The sequence below is a fragment of the Hemiscyllium ocellatum genome, chromosome 5, assembly GCF_020745735.1.
Source record: "Hemiscyllium ocellatum isolate sHemOce1 chromosome 5, sHemOce1.pat.X.cur, whole genome shotgun sequence".
In the NCBI taxonomy this organism is placed as follows: Eukaryota; Metazoa; Chordata; class Chondrichthyes; order Orectolobiformes; family Hemiscylliidae; genus Hemiscyllium; species Hemiscyllium ocellatum.
Genome location: NC_083405.1, coordinates 135853682 through 135866845, shown reverse-complemented (window position 1 = coordinate 135866845; position 13164 = coordinate 135853682).

Here is a 13164-nt window from a genome sequence, read left to right as displayed (position 1 = left end):
GCACCTGATTATGCAAAGCTTTTCAAGGTGGCTATCAATGTGAATAGTGTGGGAGTCGGTGATGTGCTCCTGCAGGAGGATGACGAGAAGACAGAAAGACCTATCTGGTATTTTTCCAGGAAGTTGAGCATTCATCAACAGAAATATTCGACAGTTGAGAAAGAGACTTTGAGATTGATGTTGACACTACAACATTTCAGTATTTATATTATCAGAGACGTATCTGGGACAATCGTATACACTGATCATAATCCATTGAAATCGGTGGAGAAATTTAAGGACAAAAATGCCAGACTATTTAAGATGGAGCCTGTTGTTACAGCCATTCAAGTTGAAAATTGTGCATGTGGCAGGTTGAGGAAATATACTTACGATGCATTATCAAGACTCAAATGAAAGATAGAAGTGTTCGATAGGGAGAGAACCACAGACTGAATCCGAATGTAGTTGTGCATGTTTGCATGTTTATGGTCAGTGAATGTATATGTGTGTTTTAGGGTAATATTTTTTGGGATTTTGAAAAATGAAGCCGTCTTTGAATATTGATAGTTCATTATTTTAAAGGGGGAGGTGACGTAATGTTGGTCTTTTAACAAGGTTACTACGGTCTTGAGTTTTTTTTCCCAGAGAGTGGGTAATTGGCCAGGCTGCAACTAGGCTGAGTTTGAAAGGTTTATTGGGGCCCTTTTTGTTTACCCCTGACAGATAATGCCTCTGGCCTAAGGCTTTCATGTCTTAAAAAACTGGTATAAACAAAGGGGAGTGGCCAGCTAGCTGTGTATCTAGCCTTCATTTAGAGTTTTTGATTCAGTTCAGCAACAGTGTGTGAGAAGAAAGGCTGCAGGTTCTCTCTCTCCTTCTGTCCTTCTGACTTCGTAACCTGTAAGCATTTTGTATCATTTTTACTCTTTGTGCTAAGGCTTATGGTTATTGTTGCAAGCATTTTCGGAACAGCATCATTAAGTCATGATAGTCTGTCAGGTTTTTGAATAGGGTAAGTCATCCTGTATTCTATTTTCTGTTCTTTGTGTTTCATTCTGTAATTTTGTAAATAACTTGTTTGTTTAAACCTTCCCAGTTGGATCAGCTAATTAATTCTGGGAATATCCACTATATATTTACCTAAAACTAGCAGCGAAGTTACGGTTTGGGCTGCCTGCTTTTAAATGTTTTGAGGGCTCGGGCCTGGTCCATAACATCCCCAACTCTTGGTAGAAAATCTGGTGACATGAGGAAAATCTTTTTGTGTGGTTGGAATCTGAAATTCACTGCTCAGGAGTGTGGTGGAAACAGATTCAATCATTGTTTTCAAAAGAAAAGTATTATGTACAAAAGACAGGTGAATACTTCGAATGGGTCTTGCAGGGAGCCAGTAGAAATACAATAGACCAATCTGCCTTTGTTTGCTTTGCAACTATGATATGATTCTAAAATGTTTGACTCTAGAACTCTCATTTCAAAGTTCCAGGGTTGTGATCATTGGCGCAACTAATTTTTTTTAAGTTGGGTATAAATCCAGACAAGAGAAAGTGAATTCTGCAGATGGTGGAGATTAGAGACGAGTATGGTGCTGGAAAAACATAGCAGATCTTGTAGCATTCGAGGAGCAGGAAAATCGACGTTTCGGGCAAAAGCTCTTTATCAGGAATGAGGCTGGGAGCCTCGGGGGTTGGGGAGAAAAGTGGGATGGGGGTGACGCTGGGGCAAAGGTAGCTGAGAGTGTGATAGGTGGATGGAGGTGGAGGTAATGGTGATAGGTCTGCATGTCCTGGGCAGAGTCAGAGAGGGAGTTAAAATGTTTGGACACGGGATAGTGGGGTTGGTTGGTGCAGGTGTCCTGGAGATGTTCTCTGAAGCGCTCTGTGAGTAAGTGTCCCATCTCCCCAATGTAGAGGAGACTGCATTGGGAGTAATGGATACAGTAAGTGACATGTGTGGAAGTGCCAGTGAAACTTTCATGGATGTGGAAGGCTCCTTTGGAGCCTTGGATGGAGGTGAGGGGGTTCGAGAGTTCAAAAATGCCATCCCTTATTTCCAATTCCTTCGCCTCCGCCGCATCGGCTCCCAGGAGGACCAGTTCCACCACAGAACACACCAGATAGCCTCCTACTTTAAAGACTGCAATTTCCCCTCCCACGTAGTTGATGATGCCCTCCAGGGCATCTCATACACTTCCTGCACCTCTGCCCTCGAACCTCACCCCTCCAACTGCAACAAGGACAGAACACCAGCCCGTCCTGGTCCTCAACTTCCACCCCACCAACCTCTGTATACATTGCATCATCCTTCACCTTTTCTGCAAACAGACGCAACCACCAGAGATATATTTCCCTCCTCACCCATATTCACGTTCCGTAAAGACCGTTCCCTCCGTGACTGCCATGTCAGGTCCACGTCCCCCCCCAACAACTCACTGTCTTCTCCTGGCACCTTTCTCTGCCACTGCAGGCATTGCAAAACCTGCACCCACACTTCCCCCTCACCTCCATCCAAAGCCCCAAAGGGGCCATCTACATTCATAAATGTTTCATCTGCATTTCTCACACATGCCATTTACTGTATCTGTGGCTCCTGATGCAATCTTCTCTACACTGGGGAGACAGGACACCTACTCACAGAGTGCTTCAGAGAACATCGCCGGGACACCAGCACCAACCAACCCCACCACCGACACCCGCACCAACCAAATCTATCACCCCATGGCCGAACACTTCAACTCCCCCTCTCACTCTGCCCAGGACATGAAGGTCCTGGGCCTCCTCCATCACCACTGCATAACCACCCGATGCCTGAAGGAAGAGCACCTCATCTTCTGCCTTGAACTCCATGGCATCAATGCGGATTTCACCGGCTTTCTCATTTCCCCTCCCCCTACCTTTTTTTTTTAGATTAGACTTACAGTGTGGAAACAGGCCCTTCGGCCCAACAAGTCCACACCGACCCGCCGAAGCGAAACCCACTCATACCCCTACATTACCCCTTACCTAACACTACGGGCAATTTAGCATGGCCAATTCACCTGACCCGCACATCTTTGGACTGTGGGAGGAAACCGGAGCACCCGGAGGAAACCCACGCAGACACGGGGAGAACGTGCAAACTCCACACAGTCAGTCGCCTGAGTCGGGAATTGAACCCGGGTCTTCAGGCGCTGTGAGGCAGCAGTGCTAACCACTGTGCCACCGTGCCGCCCACCGTACCTTATTCGAGCTCCAGCCTTTCAGCTCAGCACTGCCCTCTTCCTTCCCACCTATCCACTCCACCCTCCCCTCCGACCTATCACCATTACCCTTCATCCACCTATTGCACTCACAGCTACTTTCCTCCCAGCCCAACCCACATCTCACTTATCTCCCCACCCCTGAGGCTCCCAGCCTCATTCCTGATGAAGGGCTTTTGCCTGAAATGTCGATTTTCCTGCTCCTCGGTTGCTGCCTGACCTGCTGCACTTTTCCAGCACCAGACTCTTGACTATAAATCCAAACAGCCAAGTTTTCCATTTGATTCCTACTTATTTTAATGATTCTGATTGATTTCAAAAGATTAATGAGCATCTTGCTGCTGTGCTACTGAAGTGTTTTCTGAGATATCCTAAGTTTCAAAGAGCTACTAAAAAGGATGCAAATATCAAATAATAAATAATGCTTTTACCTATTGACTTTTTAAACAGATTCATCTGCCAATGACACCTTAGCAAATTACTTATACGATGAATCTTTTGGAGATGATGACGTGTTTCAATCAAAATCGATGGTTTCAGCTGATGCATGTAAGTACTAGAAGCTCACTACTTGTATTCACTGGTGTTTAGAAAAATGAGAGATGACCTTATTGAAACATAAAGTCTTCTTAGGAGACTTGACAGGGTACATATGGAAAGGTTGTTTTTTTTCTTGTCGGGAAGAATCTAAGATCAGAGGGTATTATTTCAGAACAAGGGATTTCTCATTTAAGTTAGAGATGAGGAGTTTTGTCTCACAAAGAATAGTGAATCTGTGGAATTCCTTACAGCAGAGGGCTATCAAGGCTGGGCCATTAAGTATATTCAAGGCAGAGAAAGACGAATTTTAATTAGTGAAGGAATCAAGATTTATTGGGCAAGGCAGAAAAGTAGAGTCAAGGAATATCAGATCAGGCATGATTTCATTTAATGGTGGAATAGACTAGATGGAGTGATGGCCTATTTCGACTCTTATTTCCTAAGGTCTTTTGGAAACATTGGAACATCCAATGGACACTGGTACGAAATGGACAGTTTTAACTTGAATGTTATTTTCAACAAGAGAGACAGGCCAGAGAATATCAGAGCTTCAACTGAAAGCCAGCTTTCTTTCAAAAAATCCTATTTTATTTCTCATTGCAGCTTAGGCTGTAAACATGATGACATGGCAGACCCTATATTCTACCCATGGTTATGCGTTTTGGGGAAGGGGATATTGAGTAGAGAAACAAAAACTGTTCACCATTTTCCATCTCTAGATATTTTGATTTCCAATCTTTTAGTAAAAATTCTATGCTTTACCTAATTACTCATGGTAACTTCCAGTAAGATGGAAGTGGAATAGGGCTTCTGAGCCTGGGGCATGTCTGCTTCATTACACTTTTCTTTTCATTTCTTTTCTTTATTTTCTCTCTTCTCTCGTTTCTGTTTCACTTCTATTTTATTTTACTTAGCTCTTGGTGAAGAGCTCAATGGTGTGGACTCACATAGGCCCAGCAGCGTGCACACATGGTGGAGTTGGAGGTGCGTTTGGGTTCCTGGTGGCTCCTGCAACATTGAAGTGGGTTACTGGCGGTGTCTGCTCCCAGTGCAGATTCATGATGGAAGCAGTGGCACAGGTAAGTTTGGTCTCTGTGTGAAACCCAGTGGATCAGCAACAGCTGCATCTGTGAGGTGAACCAGAAACGGTCTCATGGTGGCAGTTGAGACGAGTGGGCCAGTTTGGTACCAAACAGCATCACTGGCGTTTGCATTGGCGAGGTCCAGTGCGTACTGGTATTGGCGAGGGTGTTGATGGAGGCGAGATAGCACTGAAGAGTATCAACTTTTGTTCCAGCGGAGGCAATGCAGTGAATGTGATTCATGCTTGGCTGGCAGGCATGTGGCCGAGGATGGAGCACTTAACAAGGACTGTAAACTTGGACGCTTCCTTTATTTCTTCAATTTTCTGCCTTCATATTCTATGATTTGGTTTATTTTTCTGTGTTTTAAGATGGTGCTGGAGAATGGCAACACTATATAACACTTTTCACTGTATTTTGTAATAAAATATACATCACAACAAATAAATCAACTGGCTTTTCGTTTACAGAAATAGTTCTATTACCTCTTTTGAAAATAGGAGTCAGATTTGCTGTCCGGCTTTATGATGTTCTCATTTTGATTGAAGTTTTATTTGTGGATATTAGTACTTGTTATTTCTAGTTTCTTTTGAGTTTTGTTATGCATGCAGTATGGACACCAGATCTTATCTTGCTTACATTTGGCTATTTTGCCTTCGAGCTTTGTACATTTCTATGACTAAACTTGACCTTCTTGGCTTATTTTGTTGCCATTCTGTATTTGTTTGCCTCCTGAGTGAAAAATGAGGCAAACTATTTGTTTTGTATTGCCTTTTCCTCTCCTGTGGGCTAGTCTCACACACCCTCAGTAGTTTAGGTTACTAACTTAGATTACTAACTTAGGTTTTCTTTTACTATTGATGTGCCTGAAAAATGCAATAATTTATACTTAATAATTTCTGTTTATTCCAACTTTTGCCACAATAAAAGACTAAGGGAGGGAAATCTTATATTGGTCTGAGTTTCCTGGGCGATAGTGGGTTTCATGGCAGAACTGGACAAGATATCCTGCCAGGCCTGTCTCAACATCGGATACATCTTGTACAATCGTTTAAGCCTTTGACAAGTTGCACAGCGAGTTTCTTACTAGGCAGCAGTGGCTCGTCAGTAATCTGGTTTAGTGTTCGTCAAACAACTTACCAACAGCCCAACTCACCTCATGCTTTGCATTTTACTAAACACACCAACAAGGCTAGAATCTTAACATGGAAATCAGTATTGGTATCTGGCAACTGTAGCTTACTGCTTGCTCTGGAGGAGCACCACATTGAGTACCAGGCTGTTTGAGATGAAAGTGCAAGCTTTGGTGAGTGTTAGACATCAATGAGGAGGACAAGCAGGAAGTATGTTCACCTGCAGCTCCTTGCAGACTGAGTGGATTGGTTGGAGTGGCAATTGGATCATTGAGGAGCATATAGGAGGCAGAAAAAAATTTGTAGGTAGGAGTTGGGGGAATGTGGCTACACAAAAAGTTCAACCTAATGGATGGGTGATTGCCGGAAGAGACAGACAGGATGTTCAGGAGTCTCCTGTGGCTATTTCCCTCTTAAACAAGTGATTGTTTTGGATACTGTTGTTGAGATAGTCTCTCAGAGGAAAGCAACAGCAAAAGCTAGATCAGTAGTACCACAATTGGCTTTGTTACACAGCAAGGAAGGTCAAAGTGTCAGCAAGCAGTAATGGTTAAGGACTTCAGAGTCAGGGGCACAGACAGGTATTTTTGTGGCTGCAAGTGAGACTCCATGATGGTGTATTGGTGCCGTGGTGCCAGGACCAAGATTGTCTCTGAGCATGCAAATACTGTGCTGAAAGGGGAGGGTGAGTAGCCCGAGGTCGTGGTTGGGATGGCATTGGCCTCATGGTTTTATTGCTATTCTATTAATCCAGAGACCCAGGTAAGACTCTGGGAACCCAAGTTCAAATTCAACCATGGTAGATCGTGGAAATTGATGGATCTAATAATGGCCATGAGTTCATTGCCAATTGTCGAGAAAAAAAATCTGATTCACTAATACTCTTTAGGGAATGAAACTATCATCCTTATCTGGTCTAGCTTACAGACGTACAGTAATGTGGTTGATTCTTAACTGCCTTCTGGGCAATTAGGGATGGGCAGTAAATGGGCCTAGCCCGTGGTGCCCTCATCCTATGAATGAATAAAAATAAATTGATGCTAACAACACAGGCAGGAAGAGAGACAAGGTCCTGTAAAGGGAATCTGCAAAGGGAGTAGGGTAGAAAGTTGAAAAGCCTCAGGGCTGTAATTTCAGGATTACTCTCTATGCCGTATGCTATTGAGGCCAGAAATAGGAAGATAGTACTGCTAAATGTATGGCTGAAGAGATGGAGTACCTGGGAGGCTTCAGATATCTGGATCATAGGGATCTCTTCCTGGGCAGGAGGGTTCTTCACAAGAAGGGTGGTTTGCAGATAAACCAGAAGGACACCAATAGTCTCTGCAGGGTCTCAGTGCATGGCTGGCACTCCATCTGGACCAGTTGGTCTATCTTTGCTGATATGATGTCTGCAGCCAGGACTGTAGGTACATGTGGGTTCCCTGCATAGGGAGGTTTGCTAGTGCCATTTGGGAGAGTTTAAACTAATGTGGCAGGGGTTGAGAACTAGAGCAATATGTCAGCATGTGGAGTGATTAAGGAGAAGGTAGAAGTTAAATCAAGTAAGTCTAATAGGAAGAATGGGCAGCGCCTGGTTAAGTGTATTTATTTTAATGTGAGGACAACAACAAGTAAAGCAGATGATCTCAGAATCAGGATCAATACATGGACTGTGATGTAATAGCAATTACAGAAACTTGGTTGAGGGAAGGACAGGACTGGCAACTCAACATTCCAGGGTTTAGATATTTCAGGCGTGATAGAGAGGGATGTAAAAGGAGGAGAGGAGTTACATAGAGTCCCAGACAAATCACACAACACATGTTGACAGAAGTAAGGCTTAAATGATATAACAGGTTACAAAGCAAATTCATGTGGAATCACTGACAACAATGTATCCCTCCCCAATGAGCTCAATTCATTCCATGCTCATTTTGAACCTGAGGTCAGTGAAATGATGTTATCTGCTCCGACAGCCTTGGGTGCACACGTACCCACAGTCCTTGCTGTAGACATCAGATCAGCATAGATAGACCGACTAGCCCAGATGGAGTCCCAGCTGTGCACTGAGACTGTGTATAGACTTGCTGGCAGAAATATTCGCAGACATCTTTAACCTGTCCTTACTCTGATCTGGGGTCCCCATCTAATTCAAGAACACCACTATTATGCTAGACTAAAGAAAGATCAGGCAGTGTGGCTGAATGACTACTGGCTCTGACACACATCATCTGAAGTGCTTTGAGAGGTTAGTAATGGCATACATTCATTGCAGCTTCCCAGATTGCCTTAATCTATTACAATTTGCCTACTGTCGCAGTTGGTTCATGATAGATGCCATCTTCCTGGCCTGGACTCATCCCTGGAGCATCTGTATAACAAGGACGCCTACATCAGTTTGCTATTTATTAACTTTAGCTCCATCTTCCACATCAAAATTTGAACTCATCCTCAGACTACGAGACCTAGAACTCTACTTTCCACTCTGCCACTGGATCCTTGATTTTCTGACCCTCACACCATAATTAGTAAGGATAGGCAACAATACTTCCTCCATGATAATTTTGAACACTGGTGCCCTGAAAGGCTGTGCAATCAGTCCTTTACCAAGCTCATGACTATGAGGCCAAATTCAGCTTTAACTCCATTTACAAATTTGCTGATGACGCCACCTTAGTGGGTCAAGTCTCAAATAGCAACATGATAGAGTACAGGAAAGAGATAGAAAGCTCAGTGACATGGTGTAAAGACAACAATCTCTCCCTCAATGTCAGCAAAACAAAGGATCTGGTCATCGACTTCAGGGACCAATGTGGAGGACACACCTCTGTCTGTATCAATGATGCTGAGGTGGAGATAAGACCATAAGACATAGGAGTGGAAGCAAGGCCATTTGGCCCATTGAGTCCACTCCGCCATTTAATCATGGCTGATGAGCGTTTCAATTCCACTTACCCGCAATCTCCCCGTAGCCCTTAATTCCTTGTGATATCAAGAATTTATCAATTTCTGCCTTAAAGACACCCAATGTCCCAGCCTCCACTGCTCTCCATGGCAATGAATTCCACAGGCCCACTACTCTTTGGCTGAACAATTGTCTCCTCATTTCCGTTCTAAATTGACCCCCTCTAATTTTAAGGCTGTGCCCACGGGTCCTAGTCTCCCCGCCTAACAGAAACAAATTCCCAGCGTCCACCTTTTCTCAGCCATGCATTATCTTGTAAGTTTCTATTAGATCTCCCCTCAACCCTCTAAACTCTAATGAAGGCAATCCCAGGATCCTCAGTTGTTCATCATATGTTAGGCCTACGATTCCAGGGATCATCCATGTGAATCTCCGTTGGAAACACTCCAGTGCCAGTATATCCTTCCTGAAGGTGTGGGGTCCAAAATTGGACACAGTATTCTAAATGGGGCCTAACTAGCACTTTATAAAGTCTCAGAAGCACGTCACTGCTTTTATATTCCAACCCTCTTGAGATAAAGATGGTTGAGATTCTCAAGTTCCAAGGAGTAAGTATAGTCACCTATCTGTCTTGGTCCATCCACATCAATGCTACAGTCAAAAAAGCACGCCAACACCTCTACCACCTCTGAAGGCCAAGGAAATTCAGCATTTCCAGAATGAGTTTTACAACTTTTTATAGATGCAACAGAGAAAACATCCCATCCAGATACATCATAGCTCGGTATGGCAATTGCTCTGCCAAGACAGCAAGATATTACAGAGTTGTGAAGGCAACTCTGTAACTTTTGTCCATCACAAAAACTAAACTTCCTTCCATTGACTCTGTCTACACTTCCCGCTGCCTCAGGAAAGTAGCCAACATAATCAAAGACCCCTCTCAACCTAGTTATATTCTCTTCCACCCTCTTCTATTGGGCAGAAGATACAAAAGTTTGAAAATAAGTATCAATAGACTCAAGAACAGGTGTTATCACTTATGTATGGACTTCTCATATATTAGTAATGATTAGGCATGATTAGTAAGCTTGCAAATGACACTAAAACAAGTGGTAGCGTGGACAGTGAGGAAAGTTATCAGTAATTGCAGCAGAACCTTGATCAGCTGGGGAAGTGGCCTGAGTTATGGCAAATGGCGTTTAATATAGCTGAGTGTGAGGTCTTGCATTTTGGAAAGTCAAATCAAGGTAGGCGTTCCATGGTGAATGCTAGGGCTTTAAGGAGTGCAGTGGAACAGAGGGACCTTAGAGTTCAGGTGCACTGTTTTCTGAAAGTGAAGTCACAGGTAGACAGGGCAGTGAAGAAGGCTTATGGCACACTGGCCTTAATCAGTCAGGGCTTTGAGTCTCGAAGTTGGGAAGTTATGTTGCAGTTGTACAGGATGTTGGTGAGGCCACACCTACAGTATTGTGTTCAGTTTTGATCTCCTTGCTACGGGAAGGATGCTATTAAGCTGGAAAGACTGCAGAATAACTTTACAAGGATGTTGCCAGGATGCAAGGGTCTGAGTAAGAGGGAGAGGTTGGACAAGCTAGGTCCTTTTCTTCAGACCTGAGGAGACTGAGGGTGGATCTTATCGAAGTGTATAAGATCATGAGAGGCATGGATAGGGTGAATGCACTCAATCTTTTTCACAGGGTTGGGGAATCAAGGACCAGAGGGCATCAGTTTAAGGTTAGTGGGGCAAGAATAAAAGGGAAGCTAAGGGGCAACTGTTTTACGTAGAGGTAATATGCATGTGGAATGAGCTGCCAGCAGAAGTGATTGAGGTGAGTACATTAACAACATTGAAAAGACATTTTGACAAATACATGGATAGGAAAGGTTTAGAAGGATATGGGCCAAGTGCAGGGAAATGGGGTTAGTGTGGATGGACATTTTGGTCGGCATGGACCAGTTTGGGTTGAAGGACCTGTCTCCATGCTGCAGGACTCTATAACTCTGTATTAGAGTTGATCTTTCTTTGCACCAACTCTGTAACTATGACACTATATTCTGCATTCTGTTCTATTATCCTGCTGTACTTGTGTAAGATATGACTTGTCTGGTTAGCATGCAAAACAATACTGTAACTTGGTAAGTGCATACTGAGAGTAGTAAATCAAATCATATCAAATTACTGATTAAAGACAATGCTACAGCTACGTTAAGAGAAAATATCTTGGAGGACTAATGTACCAAGGCCATATGGGTAGAGCTCAAGAATAAGAAAGATGTAGCCACTATAATGGGGTTATAATATGGGCCTCCAAATGTCCAGAGGGAGATAGAGGAACAGAGTGCCCTGAAAGTGGCAACACAAATAGGCAAGGTGGTAAAGAAGGCTTATGGCATGCCTGATTTAATTGTTCAGGGCATTGAGTATAAATGTTGGCAAGTCATGTCGCATCATTAGTTAGGTCGCATTTGGAGTATTGTGTGCAGTTCTGGAATGATTATAGGAAGGATGTGGAGGCTGTGGAGGGGTGCAAAAAGAGTTTTACCAGGGTGTTACTTGCGTTGGAGTGTATTAACTATTAAGAGAGGTTGGACAAACTTGGATTATTTTTGCTGGAGTGTCAGAGGTTAAGGGGCAATCTGTTAGAAGAATATAAAATTGTGAGAAGCATGGATAGGGTGGATAGTTGGAGTCTTTTTCTCAGAGTGGAAATCTGTAGGGGGTATACATTTAAAGTGATAGTGGGAAAGTTTAAAGGATTTTTATACAGAAGGCAACAAGTGTCTGGAACATGCTGCCAGGGGAGGTGGTAGAAGCAGATATGATAGTGTGGTTTAGGAAGCATTTAGACAGACACATTTCCTACACAGGTAGGAAATAGAAGGATACAGACCATGTGCAGGAAGATAGGATTTGCTAGACTCTCTCTCATTCTGCCCTTCTAGCTTAAACCTGTAAGCTTTTGTTTCATTTTTACTGTGTTTCAGGGGGCTTGCTTATTGGGACTATCGTGGATATTTGGAACAGCATAGTTAAGTCTAATTTGGATAGACTGTGTTCTGTAGGAGTTCTTTATTCCGTTCTTTGTGTTTCATTGTGTAATCATGAAGGGTATGGATTGGGTAGATAGAGATAAGCTTTTCCTATGGTGAGAGATTCAATAATGAGAGGTCACTCGTACAAGGTGAGAGATGAAAAGTTTAAGGGGGATATACTTGGTAGTGTGGATGAGCAGAGGATCTTGGTGTCCATGTACACAGATCTCTGAAAGTTGCCACCCAGGTAAATAGTGCTGTGAAGAAGGCATATGGCATACTGGCTTTTATTGGTAGAGGAATTGAGTTCCGGAGTCCTGAGGTCATGTTGCAGTTGTATAAGACTCTGGTGCGGCTGCATCTGGAGTATTGTGTGCAGTTTTGGTCGCCATACTATAGGAAGGATGTGGAGGCACTGGAATGGGTGCAAAGGAGGTTTACCAGAATGTTGCCTGGTATGGTAGGAAGACCATATGAGGAAAGGCTGAGGCACTTGGGGCTGTTTTCATTGGAGAAAAGAAGGTTTAGGGGTGACTTGATAGAGGTGTACAAGATGATTAGGGGTTTAGATAGGGTTGACCATGAGAACCTTTTTCCATGTATGGAGTCAGATATTACGAGGGGGCATAGCTTTAAATTAAGGGGTGGTAGGTATAGGACAGATGTTAGGGGTAGATTCTTTACTCAGCGAGTCGTGAGTTCTTGGAATGCCCTATCAGTAACACTGGTGGACTCTCCCACTTTATGGGCATTTATACGGGCAATGGATAGGCATATGGAGGATAGTGGGCTAGTGTAGGTTAGGTGGGCTTGAATTGGCGCAACATCGAGGGCCGAAGGGCCTGTACTGCGCTGTATTTTTCTATGTTCTATGTACGCGGCAAGTACTTTACACAGAGGGTGATAGGTGCCTAGAATGTGTTGCCAGCAGAGGTAGTAGTGTCAGGCACGGTAGATTCATTTAAGGTGCGTCGGGACAGATGCATGAGTAGGTGGGGAGCAGAGAGGTACAGATGCTTAGGAATTGGGTGATAGGTTTAGACCGTGGATTTGGATCGGCTCAGGCTTGGAGGGCCAAAAGGCCTGTTCTTGGGCTGAGAGTTTTCTTTGTTCTTTGTTCTAAAGCTTGATCTACTCTTGTGAAATAAGGTAGGGTAAGTGATGAAGGTGTCAGTGGGCAGCACTCTGGGACCAGTGACCAAATATTTTTAAAGTAGTGATGGAAAAGGATAGACTGGATCTAAAAGTTGAATTTCTAAATTAGAGGAA